General features: G+C 46.7%; 1 protein-coding gene across 3 annotated transcripts in view; it reads left to right on the top strand.

The window, feature by feature from the left end:
• The window catches only part of SHROOM2 (shroom family member 2), a 162,723-nt gene that overhangs the window by 130,419 nt on the left and 17,610 nt on the right, over nucleotides 1-14,694 (top strand). The window lies entirely within an intron of this gene.

Consider the following 14,694-nt stretch of genomic DNA (forward strand, 5'->3'; position numbering starts at 1 on the left):
CCGCGGAAGGTGTAACCACCAGGAGCTCTGTCAGCATGAATTCCCTAGGAGGTGTAGACATCCATCTCGGAAGGCTGGTAGGAAAATTGTCTCTGTGGAAAAATTAAGAAGTGCCCAGCTTTCCGACAACCCTAACTGATCGTAGTTCCCATATTTTGCTCTGGTTGACAGGAAACTCGTGGTCCTATTGGAAGCACAGCCGTAGAACCTCTGTACATTCTAGGGTCCGGTCTGCTCTTTGCATAAGGGTGCTTGCCCCTGCTTGTGTCTTTCTGCTTTTTGTTTACATTTGCTCTCACTGTGATGTTTTTATGTTCATTTTGATACTCAAGTTGTGTGTTTGTTTTCCTGCATGAGACACTTCTAAACATTTCATCATTTAGGGTATACATAGATCAAAGTAAGTAGGGACCACATAAACATACGTAGAAACACGTTCTGAACACCAAAGAGCTTCTCAGTCACCAGTTAATATTGTGGTTCTTTGTTGTTGTTGTTTTTTGAGATGGAGTCTCGCTCTGTCACCCAGGCTGGAGTGCAGTGGCGCAATCGCAGCTCACTGCAACCTCCGCCTCCTGGGTTCAACCAGTTCTGCCTCAGCCTCCCGAGTAGCTGGGATTACAGGCATGCACCACCACGCCCAGCTAATATTTTTTTGTATTTTTAGTAGAGACAGGGTTTCACCATATTGGCCAGGCTGGTCTCGAACTCCTGACCTTGTGATCCACCCACCTTGGCCTCCCAAAGTGCTGAGATTACAGGCGTGAGCCACCACACCCGGCCAATATTGTTATTACAGTCACTGTTTTATGGAAAAACTTAGTGACCTCATATTGTTCTTACTGGGCAAGTGAGCCTAACAGAATCTGTTTCTGTAGTAATTGTGGAAATGTGACGTTACAGTGGAAGAGGAGAGTTGGGACATGGCTGTTGAGTGGAGCTGGGGCTGTCCACCTCTCACTTAGTATGGAATCCTCTCCTAGGCCCTTCAGCTCCAGCACACTGGAAGTCTAAGGGTTTTGTTTGTCTGTTTGCCCCTATGTTTTAATCACTGCTAGGATCAGAAGAACTGCAGTCTCTGTGGAGAGGTCTTCAGGTGACATCAGTGTGTTATCTCCCTGGTTAACAATTAGCATTCCCGAGGTCGGGTGCTGTGCTGCATGCAAAGTTGAATCAGGCACAGACAGAACCTTCCCTGAAGGAGTTTGTCCTTTATTAATAGTGAAGATAATACAGAAATTGTCCTAGCCAGTTTACACTGCTAAAACAAATTACCATAGACTAGGAGGCTTAAACAACAGACTTTTATTGCTCACAATTCTTCTGGAGGCTGGTAGTCCAACGTCAAGGTGCTGTCCTGTGGATTCCTGGTTCACAGATGGCACTTTCTACCTGTGTCCTCACATGAGGGAGAGCAGAGAGAGGAAGCAAGCTCTCTCGCATATCTTTTCTTTTTTTGAGACAGGGTCTGGTTCTGTCACTCCAGGCTGGAGTGCAGTGGTGCAATCACAGCTCACTGCAGCCTCAAACTCCCAAACTCCTAGGCCCAAGCAATCTTCCCACCTCAGCCTCCTGAGTAGCTGGGACTTTAGGCATGTACCACCATGCCTGGCTAATTTTGTTTGTTTTTGTAGAGATGGAGTCTCATTATGTTGGCCAGGAGGGTCTCAAACTCCGGGCCTCAAGCAGTCCTCCCACCTTGGCCTCCCGAAGTGCTGGGATTAGACGCTTGAGCCACAGTGCTATCCTTGAGTGCTTCTTATGAGGGTACTCATCCATTCATGAGGGCTTCACCCTCCTGACTGCATCACCTTCCAAAGGCTCCACCTCTTAATCCTATCCCATTGGGGTTAGGATTTCAACTTACGGATTTGGGAGGCAGGGCACAGGCGTTTAGACTGCAACATAAATGTGAATGGCTGAGGAGCATGGGATTCAGAAGGCCCGAGCACATCAGGCTGCCTGCTTTGCTTTCTGCTCCTTTCTTCTCTCTTCCCTCCTCCCTTCCTTTGTTTCTTTGTTCCTTCTTTCCTGTTGACTCAGTGAGCTTTTGCTGCAACCTGCTTTGTGCCAGGCATTGTGTTGGACCTGGAATACAGAGGTAGATGAGGCAGGAGTGAGCACAGTCGTTTCAGCTAGGAGGAGAGATACTAAATGAAAATACCACAGAATGGTGAAGTGCAGTCTAGGAATCAACAGGTAGAGATTCAGTACTGTGCACGTTCAGAGAAGAAAGGCATATCTGTGTCAATGGGTCCAGGAAATGTTTCATGGAGGAGGTTGCTTTTTTTTTTTTTTGAGATGGAGTCTTGCTCTGTTGCCAGTCTGGAGTGCAGTGGCACGATATCAGCTCACTGCAATCTCTGCCTCCCGGGTTCAAGTGATTCTCCTGCCTTAGCCTCCTGAGTAGCTGGGACTACAGGCGCCCACCACCATGCCCAGCTAATTTTTCTATTTTTAGTAGAGACAGGGTTTCACCATGTTGGGCAGGATGGTCTTGCTCTCCTGACCTCGTGATCTGCCCCCCTCAGCCTCCCAAACTGCTGGGATTACAGACGTGAACCGCCGCACCCGGCCCCGCATTTCACTGGATCTTCACAACAGGAATGGCTTCCCTGGGGAGGGTCCCAAAGAGTGCGAATCAAAACAGATTTGGGAACCACCAGGCATGCATAGGTAGGGCAGGGCATCTCAGCTCACTGCAACTCATCAGAGAGTACACCTCAGCTCACTACAGCTCATCAGACAGTACATCTTAACTCACTACAACTCATCAGACAGACATCTCAAATCACTACAGCTCATCAGACAGACATCTCAACTCACTATAACTCAGACAGACAACTCACTACAACTCATCAGACATCTCAACTCACTATAACTCAGACAGACAGACATCTCAACTCACTACAACGCATCAGACATCTCAACTCACTACGGTTCATCAGACAGACATCTCAACTCACTACAACTCATCAGACAGACATCTCAAATCACTACAGCTCCTCAGACAGTATATCTCAACTCACCACAACTCATCAGACAGACATCTCAGCTCACTACAACTCATCAGACAGTACCTCTCAAGTCACTGAGTTTTATGGTCTGTGACTGATACCCCGATAGAGTTGTGGAGGTGAAAAGAATACAGGTGAAAGTGTTTGGTAATATGAACACCTCCTAGATCCATCCTAGATGTCTAGAAATTCACACACACATTTGTGGCTCAGAAGAGCATGTAGGTGTAGGGAACAAGGTGTAAGGTAAACTCAAATTCATACATTGCTTGTTACCTGTGCCCAGACCTTAGTAGCTTTAAGCTTTTGTCAATAATAGATCATACCTAATAAATATTACACAACCCAGATGCTTCTAAAACTATTATTGAGGTAAATGAAAATGTCTGCCACAGTAAGATAGTATTTATCACAGAGATTCAGATATGATTTTTTTTTCTCTTTTAACCTAAAGAAATATAGTAATAAAAAAAAAGTCAGCTAATATGCTATAAGCAATTGTTGGGAAACTTGGCATGAAATCCAGTTAGGGTACTGATTGTGCCCATATCAGATTTTTAGAAGCCGATAACCTGATGTGTTTCTGAGTTTTATTTCTGGTCTGCTTCCTCCTCAAAATTCCCTGTGTATACTTTGAAAACAAAAAGCCAGCCACAGATCACTTGATCATTATAGCATAAAGAGTAGAATAATTGCGTTAGTTACCTTGCTGCATAACAAATCATCCACCAATTTGGTGGCTTGAACACCACTAAACGTTTATCATCTCCTACACTTTCTGAGGGTTAGGGAGGAGATTAGCTGGGTTATTGTGGCTCAGCATCTCCTGAGATTGCAGTCAACACGTGGGCCAGGACAGCCGTCTTCCAAAGGCTTGCTTGGAGCTAGAGGATCTGCTTCCAAGAGGGCACCCATATGTCTGTTGGAGGCGTCAGTTCCTCCCCACATGGATCTCCGTATAGGGCTGCTTGAGTGTCCTCGCAACATGGTGGTTGGCTTCCCCCCTGTGAGTTATCCTCAGGAGAGAGGAAGGAGGCAGTTGCAATGCCTGTGTGATCTGGTCTCAGAAGTCACACGTCGGCATTTCTGCCATACGTTTTTAAACCAATTTATTGAGGTATGATTGACATATAAAAGGCTGTACATATTTAATGTATACAACTTGATGAATTTGGAGATAAGTATCTATATGCCTGTGAAATCATCACCACAATCAGTGCCTTAAATGGATCCATCACCTCCAAAAGTTTTCTTCCACCCTGTGAACCCTCTTTTTTTTTGTTGTCATTGATAAGATCTACCCTCTTAGCAAATTTGTAAATGTACAATACAGAATTATTAACTACAGACGCTGTGCTGTGCAGTAGGTCTCTGGGACTGTTTCATCTTGTGTAATTGAAACTTTGTGCCCTCTCACCAATACCTCCCTGTTTCCCCTTCCCCCATCCCCTAACAACCACCATTCATTCTATTTGAAAGTTTAAAATTCTTCACGTAAGTGGGACCATGTAGCACTTGTCTTTCTGTGCCTGGCTTGTCTCACTTAGCATAATGTCCTGTAGGCTCATCCATGTTGTCACAAATGGCAAGATTTCCCTCCTTTTTAAGTCTTTTCTATTCCTCTATATGCACGCATCACATTTTCTTTATTCACTCATCTGTCAATGTCTGCTTAGGTGGCTTCCATGCCTTGGCATTCACAATATAAGTAGTTCACACAAGTGAACTATTCACAATAGTTCATGTTGTAGTGAACACGTGAGTTCTGCCATATTTTGCTTGTTCAAAAGGAGTCAGGGTCCGGCCTACTTCTAACAAGCTCCACTTGTTTGAAGGAAGGAGTTTCAAAGGAATTGTTGGGACTTCTTTGTTTGTTTGTTTTTTAGAAATGAGGTCTCTGTCTGTCACCCAGGCTGGCATGCAGTGACATCATCATGGCTTAGTGCATCGTTGAATTCCTGGATTCAAGTGATCTTCCTGCCTCAGCCTTCCGAGTAGCTGGGACTACAGGTGCATGCCACCATACTTGGATAATTTTTTTTAAAACTTTTCTTTCGGTACCAGATCTTGCTATGTTGCCCAGGCTGGTCTCAAACTCCTGGCCTCAAGTGACCCTCCTGCCTAGGCATCCCAAGTTGCTGGGACTCCAGGCATGAGCCACTGTGCCTGGCTGGTTTTGATAACTTTATACACCTCATAATCAAAAGAGTAAGTTCCAGAAAGCTCCTTTATACTCTTTCCAGTGAAACCCTGCCCCACAACCATCCCTCCCTGATGTGTGACCCTAGTGAGTGTTGCCTCTTCTTGAGCTTCATGTAAATTGGACCCTACTTGTGCGTTCTTTGGCGGTTGACCCTTCATTCAGGGTCGTGCCCCTGGGACCCATTCTCATTGCTATGTCTCGGTAGTTTTTCTAAATTACTGGCTAGTGTTCCCTTCTGTGAATACAGCACCACTGGTTGATCCACTCACCAGTAGGTGGGCAGTGTTTGGCCAACATGAACGAGGGCTTGTGTTGTTTCTCTTGGGTGAGAGAGTTGTTTCTCTGGGAGCGGTGGACTGGCTGGGTCGCAGGGCAGGTGTGTGAGAGTCTCCTTCCTCACACAGTTTCACTAGGACTCAGAGGCCATGGTCTTTTCTCTCCTGTGAAGGGCTTGAGACTTTCTGGAATTGAGTTCATGTAGCTGTCCTCAGCTTTTGATGAGGGACGTGTGTGTGTTCCAATAACGCTTCATTAACAAAACCAGGAGGCAGTGGAGAGTTGGCCCTTGGTTTCTAGTTTGCAAACTCCTGGTCCAGAAGGTAAGACAAATATTAATTTTTAAAACCCACATGTCTGTAATTGCTCATTTTGAAAGCACTGTGAAGAGAACACTAAGGGAGAGGGGATGGGAAGACTTTTTACATGTGTGTGGGGAGTCTGATGAATTTGTAAAACCTATGATTTTATAACTTTTCTGGCCTCTTTTTAGTTGCTACTGTGAGCAGTAGTCCACATGTGAACCAGAGTGGACCTCCACAAGCTGCCTTTTGAAGTTGTTACAGTTAGCAGAGACGAACTGGCCCAGGGTTCAAGAAGCCTTTCTGGCTGGAGGAATGTGGATCAGTCCCTCCAGGCCTGGAAGAGGGCGGGGGGTGGGGGGGAGGTGCACTCAATCTTACCATTTTCACAGATGAGAGTAATTTCATTTGAGAGGGGTATGCCAAGGCAGCGATGAAAACTTCAGGAATAGCTTTGAATATCTAAAGGAAGTGGGTAGGAAAGTGGGAGGTTGGGAGTTCCGGAGGGGAGAATTCCTGTAAAGCAGAGATTCCCAGGGCTGGCGCAACATCCACATTGCCTGGAGGGCTTTCCCTGAAACACAGGCTTGCAGGCATGCCAGCCCTGGCTATTTCCCACCTCTGCCCAGGCCTGGCCCTCATCAAGGCAGGAGAGCCCAGCTCCCAGGGCTCACGCTCTGGAACCAAGAATGAGGCTCTCCAGGCACAGAGACAATAGAGGCCTGGAACAGATCCTCAAAATGTTTGTGCTGAAGACATACTCAGGGTCCAATACTTGAGGGGCCATCTCACATCATCATCTCCAAATCTAGGCAGGTTCTGTTATTGGGCGTTAACCCCTCGAGAAATCAGTGCTTGTAACTATGATTTGGATCATCTGTGCTTTGGATTGCTCTTTTAATCTTCTCTGTCTCCTCCCCTGCTTAACCACAAGTGATTTATCAGCCTCTCTAATTCAACTTCATTACTCTTTGCCATCCAAGTCCCTGCAAGCACAAATAAAACCCAAAGGAAGCAGCAGACCTTTTTATCCATCTGTGAAGACACTAAAGAAACACTAAATTCATCTGACTTTCTAGAGTAATTGCTTTCCCCACATGACACTAGAATCCTGGCATACAGGGAGCAGCTTCAGCAGAGACACGGCAGTAGAGAAATGACTGACTTAAAGATGGTTCAGGGCTGTTGTCCTCCCTGAAGGTGGTTCCAACAGGACACAAAAGTTGCAGCAGAGCCTGTGAGAACATTTGTGTCCTTTGTCGTCACTAGCTGGTCTATCTGTTCATTGGGCAAATGTTGTTTTTATGACTGAAAGCTGGGCATGCAAAGGACAACCGAACAGCCTCTAGCCTGCTGATCCTCACAGTCTGGAAAGTCCTATGGTAAATCAATATTTCTTTTTTGGTTTTCAGAGACAGTCTCACTCTGTTACCCAGGCTAGAGTGTAGTGGCATGATCATAGCTCACTGCAGCCTCCAACTCCTGGGCTCAAGCAATCCTCCTGCTTCAGCCTCCTGAGTAGCTGGGACTAAAGGTGCACACCACCATGCCTGGCTGGTTTTTCAATTTTTTGTAGAGACAGGGTCTTGCTATGTTGCCCAGGCTGGTCTCAAACTCCTTGCCTCAGGCAGTCCTCCTGCCTTGGCCTCCCTAAGTGTTGGGATTACAGGCAGGAGGCACCACACCCAGGCTTTTTTCATTTGTTTTTAGAGACAGAGTCTCCCTCTGTCACCCAGGCTGGAGTGCAGTGGTGTGATCATGGCTCACTGCAACCTTGAACTCCCAGGGTCAAGCAATTCTCTCACCTCAGCCTCCTGAGTAGTTGGGACTGCAGGCATGCATCACCATACCTGGCTAATTTTTAATTTTTTTTTTAATTTTTATTTTTTGTAGAGACTGGGTCTTGCTATGTTGTTCAGAATGGTCTTGAATTCCTCCCACCTCGGCCTCCCAAAGCACTGGGATTATAGGTGTGAGCCACTGTGCTCAGCCTGGTAAATTGGTATGTCTAAGGAGAGAGTGTTTGGTGCCATTGTTCCCAGGTGTTCACACTGTTTAAAATGTTTCTAATACATTTCAGCATTGATTGGTTGGTCGCTTGGTTGGTTTCTTGCCTCTGTTGGGCTCCATCGCCTTCCCCACTGTCTCCTTTTTCCACCTCATCTGGCCTTTATGGAGTGCTGTGTTGGCAAAAGAGCTTTCCACCTGTGCCTCCCCAAGGGTGTGTGTCTGTAAGAGCTGCCCAGGGCCTGGGAAGGACAGTGGAGACACCAGGGACTCGTTCGGGAGACTTGTGCTCAGAATGGCATGAGTGTGCCGGCTCTTAGCTGCCTGACCCGCATTCTGAGGCCTGGTGGCGCCGTGGTTCTTCAGCGTGCGAACACCTGCCTGGCAGCGTCTGATACACCTCACCAGGCTGAAGGGCAGACGAGCTACCTGTGATTCCTGATAAAAATTCTATGCTTTACAGAATCCCTTCTATTTATGCCCACAACCAATGGAGGAGTGCTTTCTAGATGATAACCTCAAACTGTCAATGTTGAGCTTGAGTTGATGTTTGAGTTACTGAGCGTTCCACGTTCCATACTCATGGAAACCTGGCTCTGTTTGGAAGCAGCAATGCTAGGCCCTACCCCAGTTGTCCCATGAGATAATTGTGCTTTGTGCACACAGCTCCGGTCCCAGACCCTGGCTTTGTAGCATACATTTTCAAGGAGGACTCTTGGGCCACCACAGATACTGGCCCTATCCATTGCTATTTTTGACGGTATGCTTGTGTATAATACGTTTGTATATAGCATAAGTTAGCAGAATATGTAAATGAAAGGAGGAAACACCTCAGTGTCATTATCCACGGGAAGTGTGTTCACTCTGTCTCTTCATTGTAAAAATGAGGCAGTGCCATTGCCCAGAGCTCTCTTGGCACCTTTTATACCCCTCACCGGCTGGCTTGGTCGGCTGCAGGGGTGCCCTTCCCATCTCATTGGCTGGGTGTGTTGCATGGTGTTATGCTTTGGGAAGAAGGTTGTATGGTGCTGGTGTCACGGAGGCCTGTGTCCAGGTCTGCCCCATCACAGACTGACCCTTTGGTCTTAGGTGCTCAGCAGGTGCCTGGCTCATAGGAAGCCCACGCAACTCCATCTCCCACACCAGGGCCTTTATCTTCTGCTAACTCACTGCCATCCTATGCGATGTGGCCTGTGATCAGCTTGTACAGGAGAGGCAGCTTTCTGGGGTGTAGTTGCCTGCCTGACGTCACATAGCTGGCACGTGAATGGGTCCCGATTGGATGTGTCTGCCTGGGGAAACCTCAAGTCACAGGCAGCTAGCACAGCTCAAGCATCCCTAATCAGAAGGTCTGAAATCTTAAATGCTCTAAAGTTCAAAACTTTTTGAGCACCAACACGATACCACAAATGAAAAATTCCACAGCTGATCTCGTGGGATGTGTCGCAGTGAGAATGCAGGTAGAGACTGGGCGAGCTGCTGCTGTTTGCTGTTGCCGGCGCCTCACAGCTGAGGTGGGTGTTCTGGTGCATTGCCATGCTGCTTACTTACCCTGGACACATTCCTCTCTCACTGTATTGATGGTATATCGTGCTTTTCACTGTTGAGTGCTTGTATATCAGTATAGGAAAATTATTGCTTGTTGGCAGCATATAAATTCAGAGTCCGGAATGACGGAGATGCCAGACAACCACAGATTGTGCACATGGGTGGCAGAGAGACTGACACTTTTGTTTTATGATGGTTCGGTGGAAACAAACTTTGTTTCATGCCCAAAATTATTAAGCATATTGTATAAAATTACCGTCAGGCTATATATATATATAAAGTGTATATGAAGCAAAATGAATTTCAGGTTTAGACTTGAGTCCCACCCCCGAGATGTCTCATTGTGTATGTGTAAATATTCCAAAATCCAAAAACGTCTGAAATCCAAAACACTTCTGGTCCCAAGCATTTCGGAAGAGAGATGTTTAACCTGTACTTTAGAAAGCACTCAGACACTGGAGTTCATCGCGGGCAGCATTTCAGCAGCACCTGTGTTGTGTGTCTGCAAATCAGAATGCATCCCTATCCCATCATTGACACCAAAAGTAGTTACGATGCCTGTGGCAGTGACTCATGCCTATACTCCCAGCACTTTGGGAGGCCAAGGCAAAAGGATCACTTGAGCCCAGGAGTTTGAGGCCAGCGTGGGCAACATGGTGAACCCCATCTCTACAAAATAATTTAAAAACTAGCCAGGCCATAGTGGCATACACCTGTGGTCCCAGCTACTCAGGAAACTAAGGCAGGAGGGTCACTTGAGCCTGGGAGGTCAAGGTTACAGTGACCCGTGATCACGCCACTGCACTCCAGCCTGGGCAAAACAGCAAGACCCTATCTCTGTCTCAAAAAAAAAAAAAAAAAAAAAAAAAATAGGTGAGGAGGACCCTGTGGTATGCGTTCCTTAAGTCATCTGCAAGATTCGGAAATTTTCCCATCCTCCTTGCTAAAGATAATTGTTAACCCTATTCAGAAAACAGTGGTGGATTATTGATTACAGAGCAGTTCAAAACTGTTTAGTTGTGTTGGGAACATTCATACACAAGGTCCTTTCACGGAGAATTTAACCATGGTGTCTTGAAAAAAATGCAGCTTCTCCCCTTTTAAAATTCCGCACAAAAAAGTGAAAGTGATTGAAAGCAACAAGTGCATTTACATTGTATTCAAGTGAGGGCATAACGTGATGCATGTAATAAATATTTGCTTGCAAGGCCCTGAAGGAAATAGCCCAGATCCCTGCCCTCTGTAGAGGTGCTTTCAGCCCAGGGAGGAGCGTGGAGGCAGGTGAGCAATGGGATGATTTGAGAGAGTCCCCTTGCTGGGGCGTGACCTGGAGGTGGGGTGATGTCAGGGCAGGACTGGGAGAGCTGAGGGCTGTGTGAGAAGGAACCGGCCGTGCTGAGGGCTGTGTGGAGGCAGGAGCAGTGCAAGGAGACCTTGCATTCAGACATGGGGCTGGCTGTCTCATCGTGGAAGCAAAAATAGAGTAATGCCAGCAGGATCTCTAGAGTGTTTGTTTTTTTCCTAACAGTGGTTTCGGTCCTGTCATAGCATGTTGGGTGACTGAGTACACTGATGGTGGCCCTTCCTGCAGGTTTGTCTCCTTCATATAAGTTCTGTTTGGCTTTGAGGTGCTGTTTTAGAGCCTCATGCTCCATCTCCTTCAGTGGCAGCCAGCCCAGGGAGAATGGCAGGGCCGTGTGCTCCATGTCGCAGATCTCTGAAGCCTCTGCTGCTTGGAGCCTGCTGGCCCTCTCCCCTCTGGGAACTGTGCAAGCAGCTGTCTCCTTGGGAACGTTGCATTAGCATGTTTTGCATGAGAATGAACACCAACCAAGGCTGAATATCAATTGGATCCTAGAGTGCAGCTGCCTTTGAAATGTTCCTTTGTGTGGCTGAACTTCCTGCTGCAGTTGATTCCTGGAGCTTGTGCGAAGACACAAAGTCCTTAAGTCATCTTAGTGCCTTGCTTGCTCTATCTGTGGATCTTGCTGTCACCATTTATTTTATCCTTAGAAGTGTGGCAAAGAGAAATACATACATATATACAGAGACACATGTCTACACACAGACACAGCAGAGATACACGTACCTACACATGCATACAACATATACGACCCGGGCACACACTCACAACATACATCTCCACACAGACACAGCACAGGCACACATACCCACACACGCATACAACGCACAACACAGGCACACACATACAACATACATGGACACAGAGACATGCATCTACACACATACACAACCCAGGCGTACACATACAGCATACATCTACACACAGACACGTGTACATTCAGACACAACCCAGACTCATACATCTACACATGCAAACAACCAGACATACACATACAACTTACATCTACACAGAGATACACATCTACACACATACACAGCCCAGGCACACACACAGTGTATGTACAGACAGACAGACATTTATACACATACGACATACATCTACACACACACAGCATAGACACAACATCTACACATAGATCTGTACACATACACACCAGATGCATACAACATATACACATGCATATAACACATAGACATGCATCTGTGCACAAGCACAACATAGACCAATCACACACACAACTTACAGAGCTGCCTCTTGGAACCAGTTAGAAACAAAAGTTGGAATATGACCCCAGCAAGTCCCCAATCCCCATTTTTGGTCCTTTTCTTCGTTTGTGTTGTTGACCCTGATTGCCCAGATTCTTATCAACTGCAACAATAAAAACCAATTAGTGATTTTATAGTTTGACTTTGCAAGGTGTGGGGGTGGGTGGCAAACTTGGTCCAGACATTGCTGTGCTGCTGCAGGTCTGAATGAAGTGCAGTGTTGGGATGGAGCGCTCCGTGCTGCACTTCTGGCGTGGGAAGTGACAATGCACAGCACACGCCACTCCCCTGAGAACAGAGCACCCAGCTCCTGTAGTTTGGCCCTCTAGGAAGATGGAAAGGAGCCTGTGGGCACCTTCTGATTAGGAGAGAAGCCAGGAGCCAGCCTGCCATCCAGTTTCTCAGTGGGTCTCTTGCTCCATGTCATTGTTCACTTCTCACAGGGCCTTTGCTCCCTGCAGGTGAGTTCTCTTTCGTTTATGGGTGGCTCTCGGAGCACTTCTGCAGAAGGCACTTTGCAAATAGAGTTCCTTTTTAATCAGTGGGTGACCAAAGGCACTTGGATTTTAGCAATAAATTATAGTTCATTTCATTATCTGTTTCTATGATGTGGTGATGTGATATGGTTTGGCTGTGTCCCCACCCAAATCTCAACTTGAATTGTATTTCTGAGAATTCCCACGTGTTGTGGGAGGGACCCAGGGGGAAGTAATTGAATCATGGGGGCTGGTCTGTCCCCTGCTATTCTCGTGACAGCAAATAAGTCTCACAAGACCTGATGGGTTTATCAGGGGTTTCCGCTTTTGCTTCCTCCGTTTTCTCTTGCCACTGCCACGTAAGAAGTGCCTTTCACCTCCCGCCATGATTCTGAGGACTCCCCAGCCATGTTGAAGTCTGAGTCCAATTAAACCTCACTTTGTTCCCAGTTTCAGGTATGTCTTTATCAGCAGCATGAAAACGAACTAATACCTGGCGCTTTTAAATAACAGGTACCAGGTGCTTTCAAGTGGGTCTATGGGTGATAGATTTCAGGAGTTTTAAAAGGGAAAGAAAAGTTCAAGTGTACCTCAACTCTTTGGCATGAAATGAATTATTGAACGCTGAAATATTGAGGCTGGGCGCAGTGACTCACACCTGTAATCCCAGCACTTGGGAGGCCAAGGCAGGTGGTTCCCTTGAGTCCAGGAGTTTGAGACCAGCCTGGGCAACATGGTGAAACCCTATCTCTACAAAAATACAAAAATTAGCTGGGTGTGGTGGTGCACACCTGTGGTCCCAGCTGCTAGGGAGGTTGAGGTGGGAAGATCACCTGCCAAGGAAGTGGAGGCTGCAGTGAGCCCAGATTGTGCACTCCAGCCTGGACAACAGAGTAAGACCCTGTCTCAAAAAAAAAAAAAAAAAAGAAAGAAAGAAAGAAAGAAATATCGAAATGAAATGGAATATCGAATACTGAACCATTGAATATTGAAATGCAGTGTGGGGGAGACATCTGACCTGTGAGAGCACTTCTAAGAATGCAAATCAGTTTGGCAGTATTTTAATGTCATTCTGTGTTTTATAACCAGACAGATGTATTGTTCTCTAACCCATGCATAGCTGTGTTCAAGTTTTGTTTTGTTTTGTTTTGTTTTTTGTTTGAGACGGAGTCTTGCTTTGTCACCCAGGCTGGAGTGCGGTGGTATGATCTCAGCTCACTGCAACCTCCACCTCCCAGGTTCAAGCAATTCTCGTGCCTCAGCCTTCCGAGTAGCTGGGATTACAGGTACACGCCACCATGCCCGGCTAATTTTTGTATTTTTAGTAGAGATGGGGCTTCACCATGTTGGCCAGGCTGGTCTCGAACTCCTGACCTCAAGTGATCCACCCGCCTCGACCTCCCAAAGTGCTGGGATTACAGATGTGAGCCACTGTGCCCAGCCGTTCAAGTTACTTTGATAACACTTCAAGCTAGGAGTTTCTGTTAGTGTCTGCCTGGTGCACAAGAGAAATCCGACTTCTTTGAGTGGGGTTGCTGTTGTCTGAAGCTGAGGTGCAGCTATTTGGTTACAGCTTGTTTTCTAAGCCTGTGCTGTGTCTTCAGCCTCCTCTAAGCTGAGAGCAGACCTGCCCTCCCAACACTTTGGGACCAGACCTCCCAACACTTTGGGAGGCTGAGGCAGGTGGATCGCTTGAGGACAGGAGTTCAAGACCAGCCTGGCCAACATGGCGAAACCCCATCCCTACTAAAAATACAAAAATTAGCTGGGCGTGGTGGCGCATGCCTGTAGTTCTAGCTACTCGGGAGACAGGCAAGAGGATCACTTGAACCCAGGAGTTTGAGACCAGCCTGGGCAGCACAGTGAGACCCCATCTCTACAAAAATTTTAAAAGTTAGCCAAGCATGGTGGTGGGCACCTATAGTCTCAGCTACTTGGGAAGCTGACGTGGTAGGATTGCTTGAGTCCAGGAGTTCGAGGCTGGAGCATGCTATGATCGCACCACTGTACTCCAGCCTGGGTGACAGAGCGAGACCCCAGCTCTTTTTAGAGCCTTTGTTGGTCTTAATTTTCATAATACGATACTGATTTTCAAGGTTTTATTAAAGAATTGATTTGCAGCTCATCTTAGAAAGGTTTACCCCTTTGTTTATGGCAATTTCCCGTAAGCCACATAAAAATACTGTGACTTGAAGTAAATATTTCTGAATCTAGCCATATGTGAGCATTTCCAC

Source organism: Pongo abelii, chromosome X, assembly GCF_028885655.2.
Source record: "Pongo abelii isolate AG06213 chromosome X, NHGRI_mPonAbe1-v2.0_pri, whole genome shotgun sequence".
Taxonomy (NCBI): domain Eukaryota; kingdom Metazoa; phylum Chordata; class Mammalia; order Primates; family Hominidae; genus Pongo; species Pongo abelii.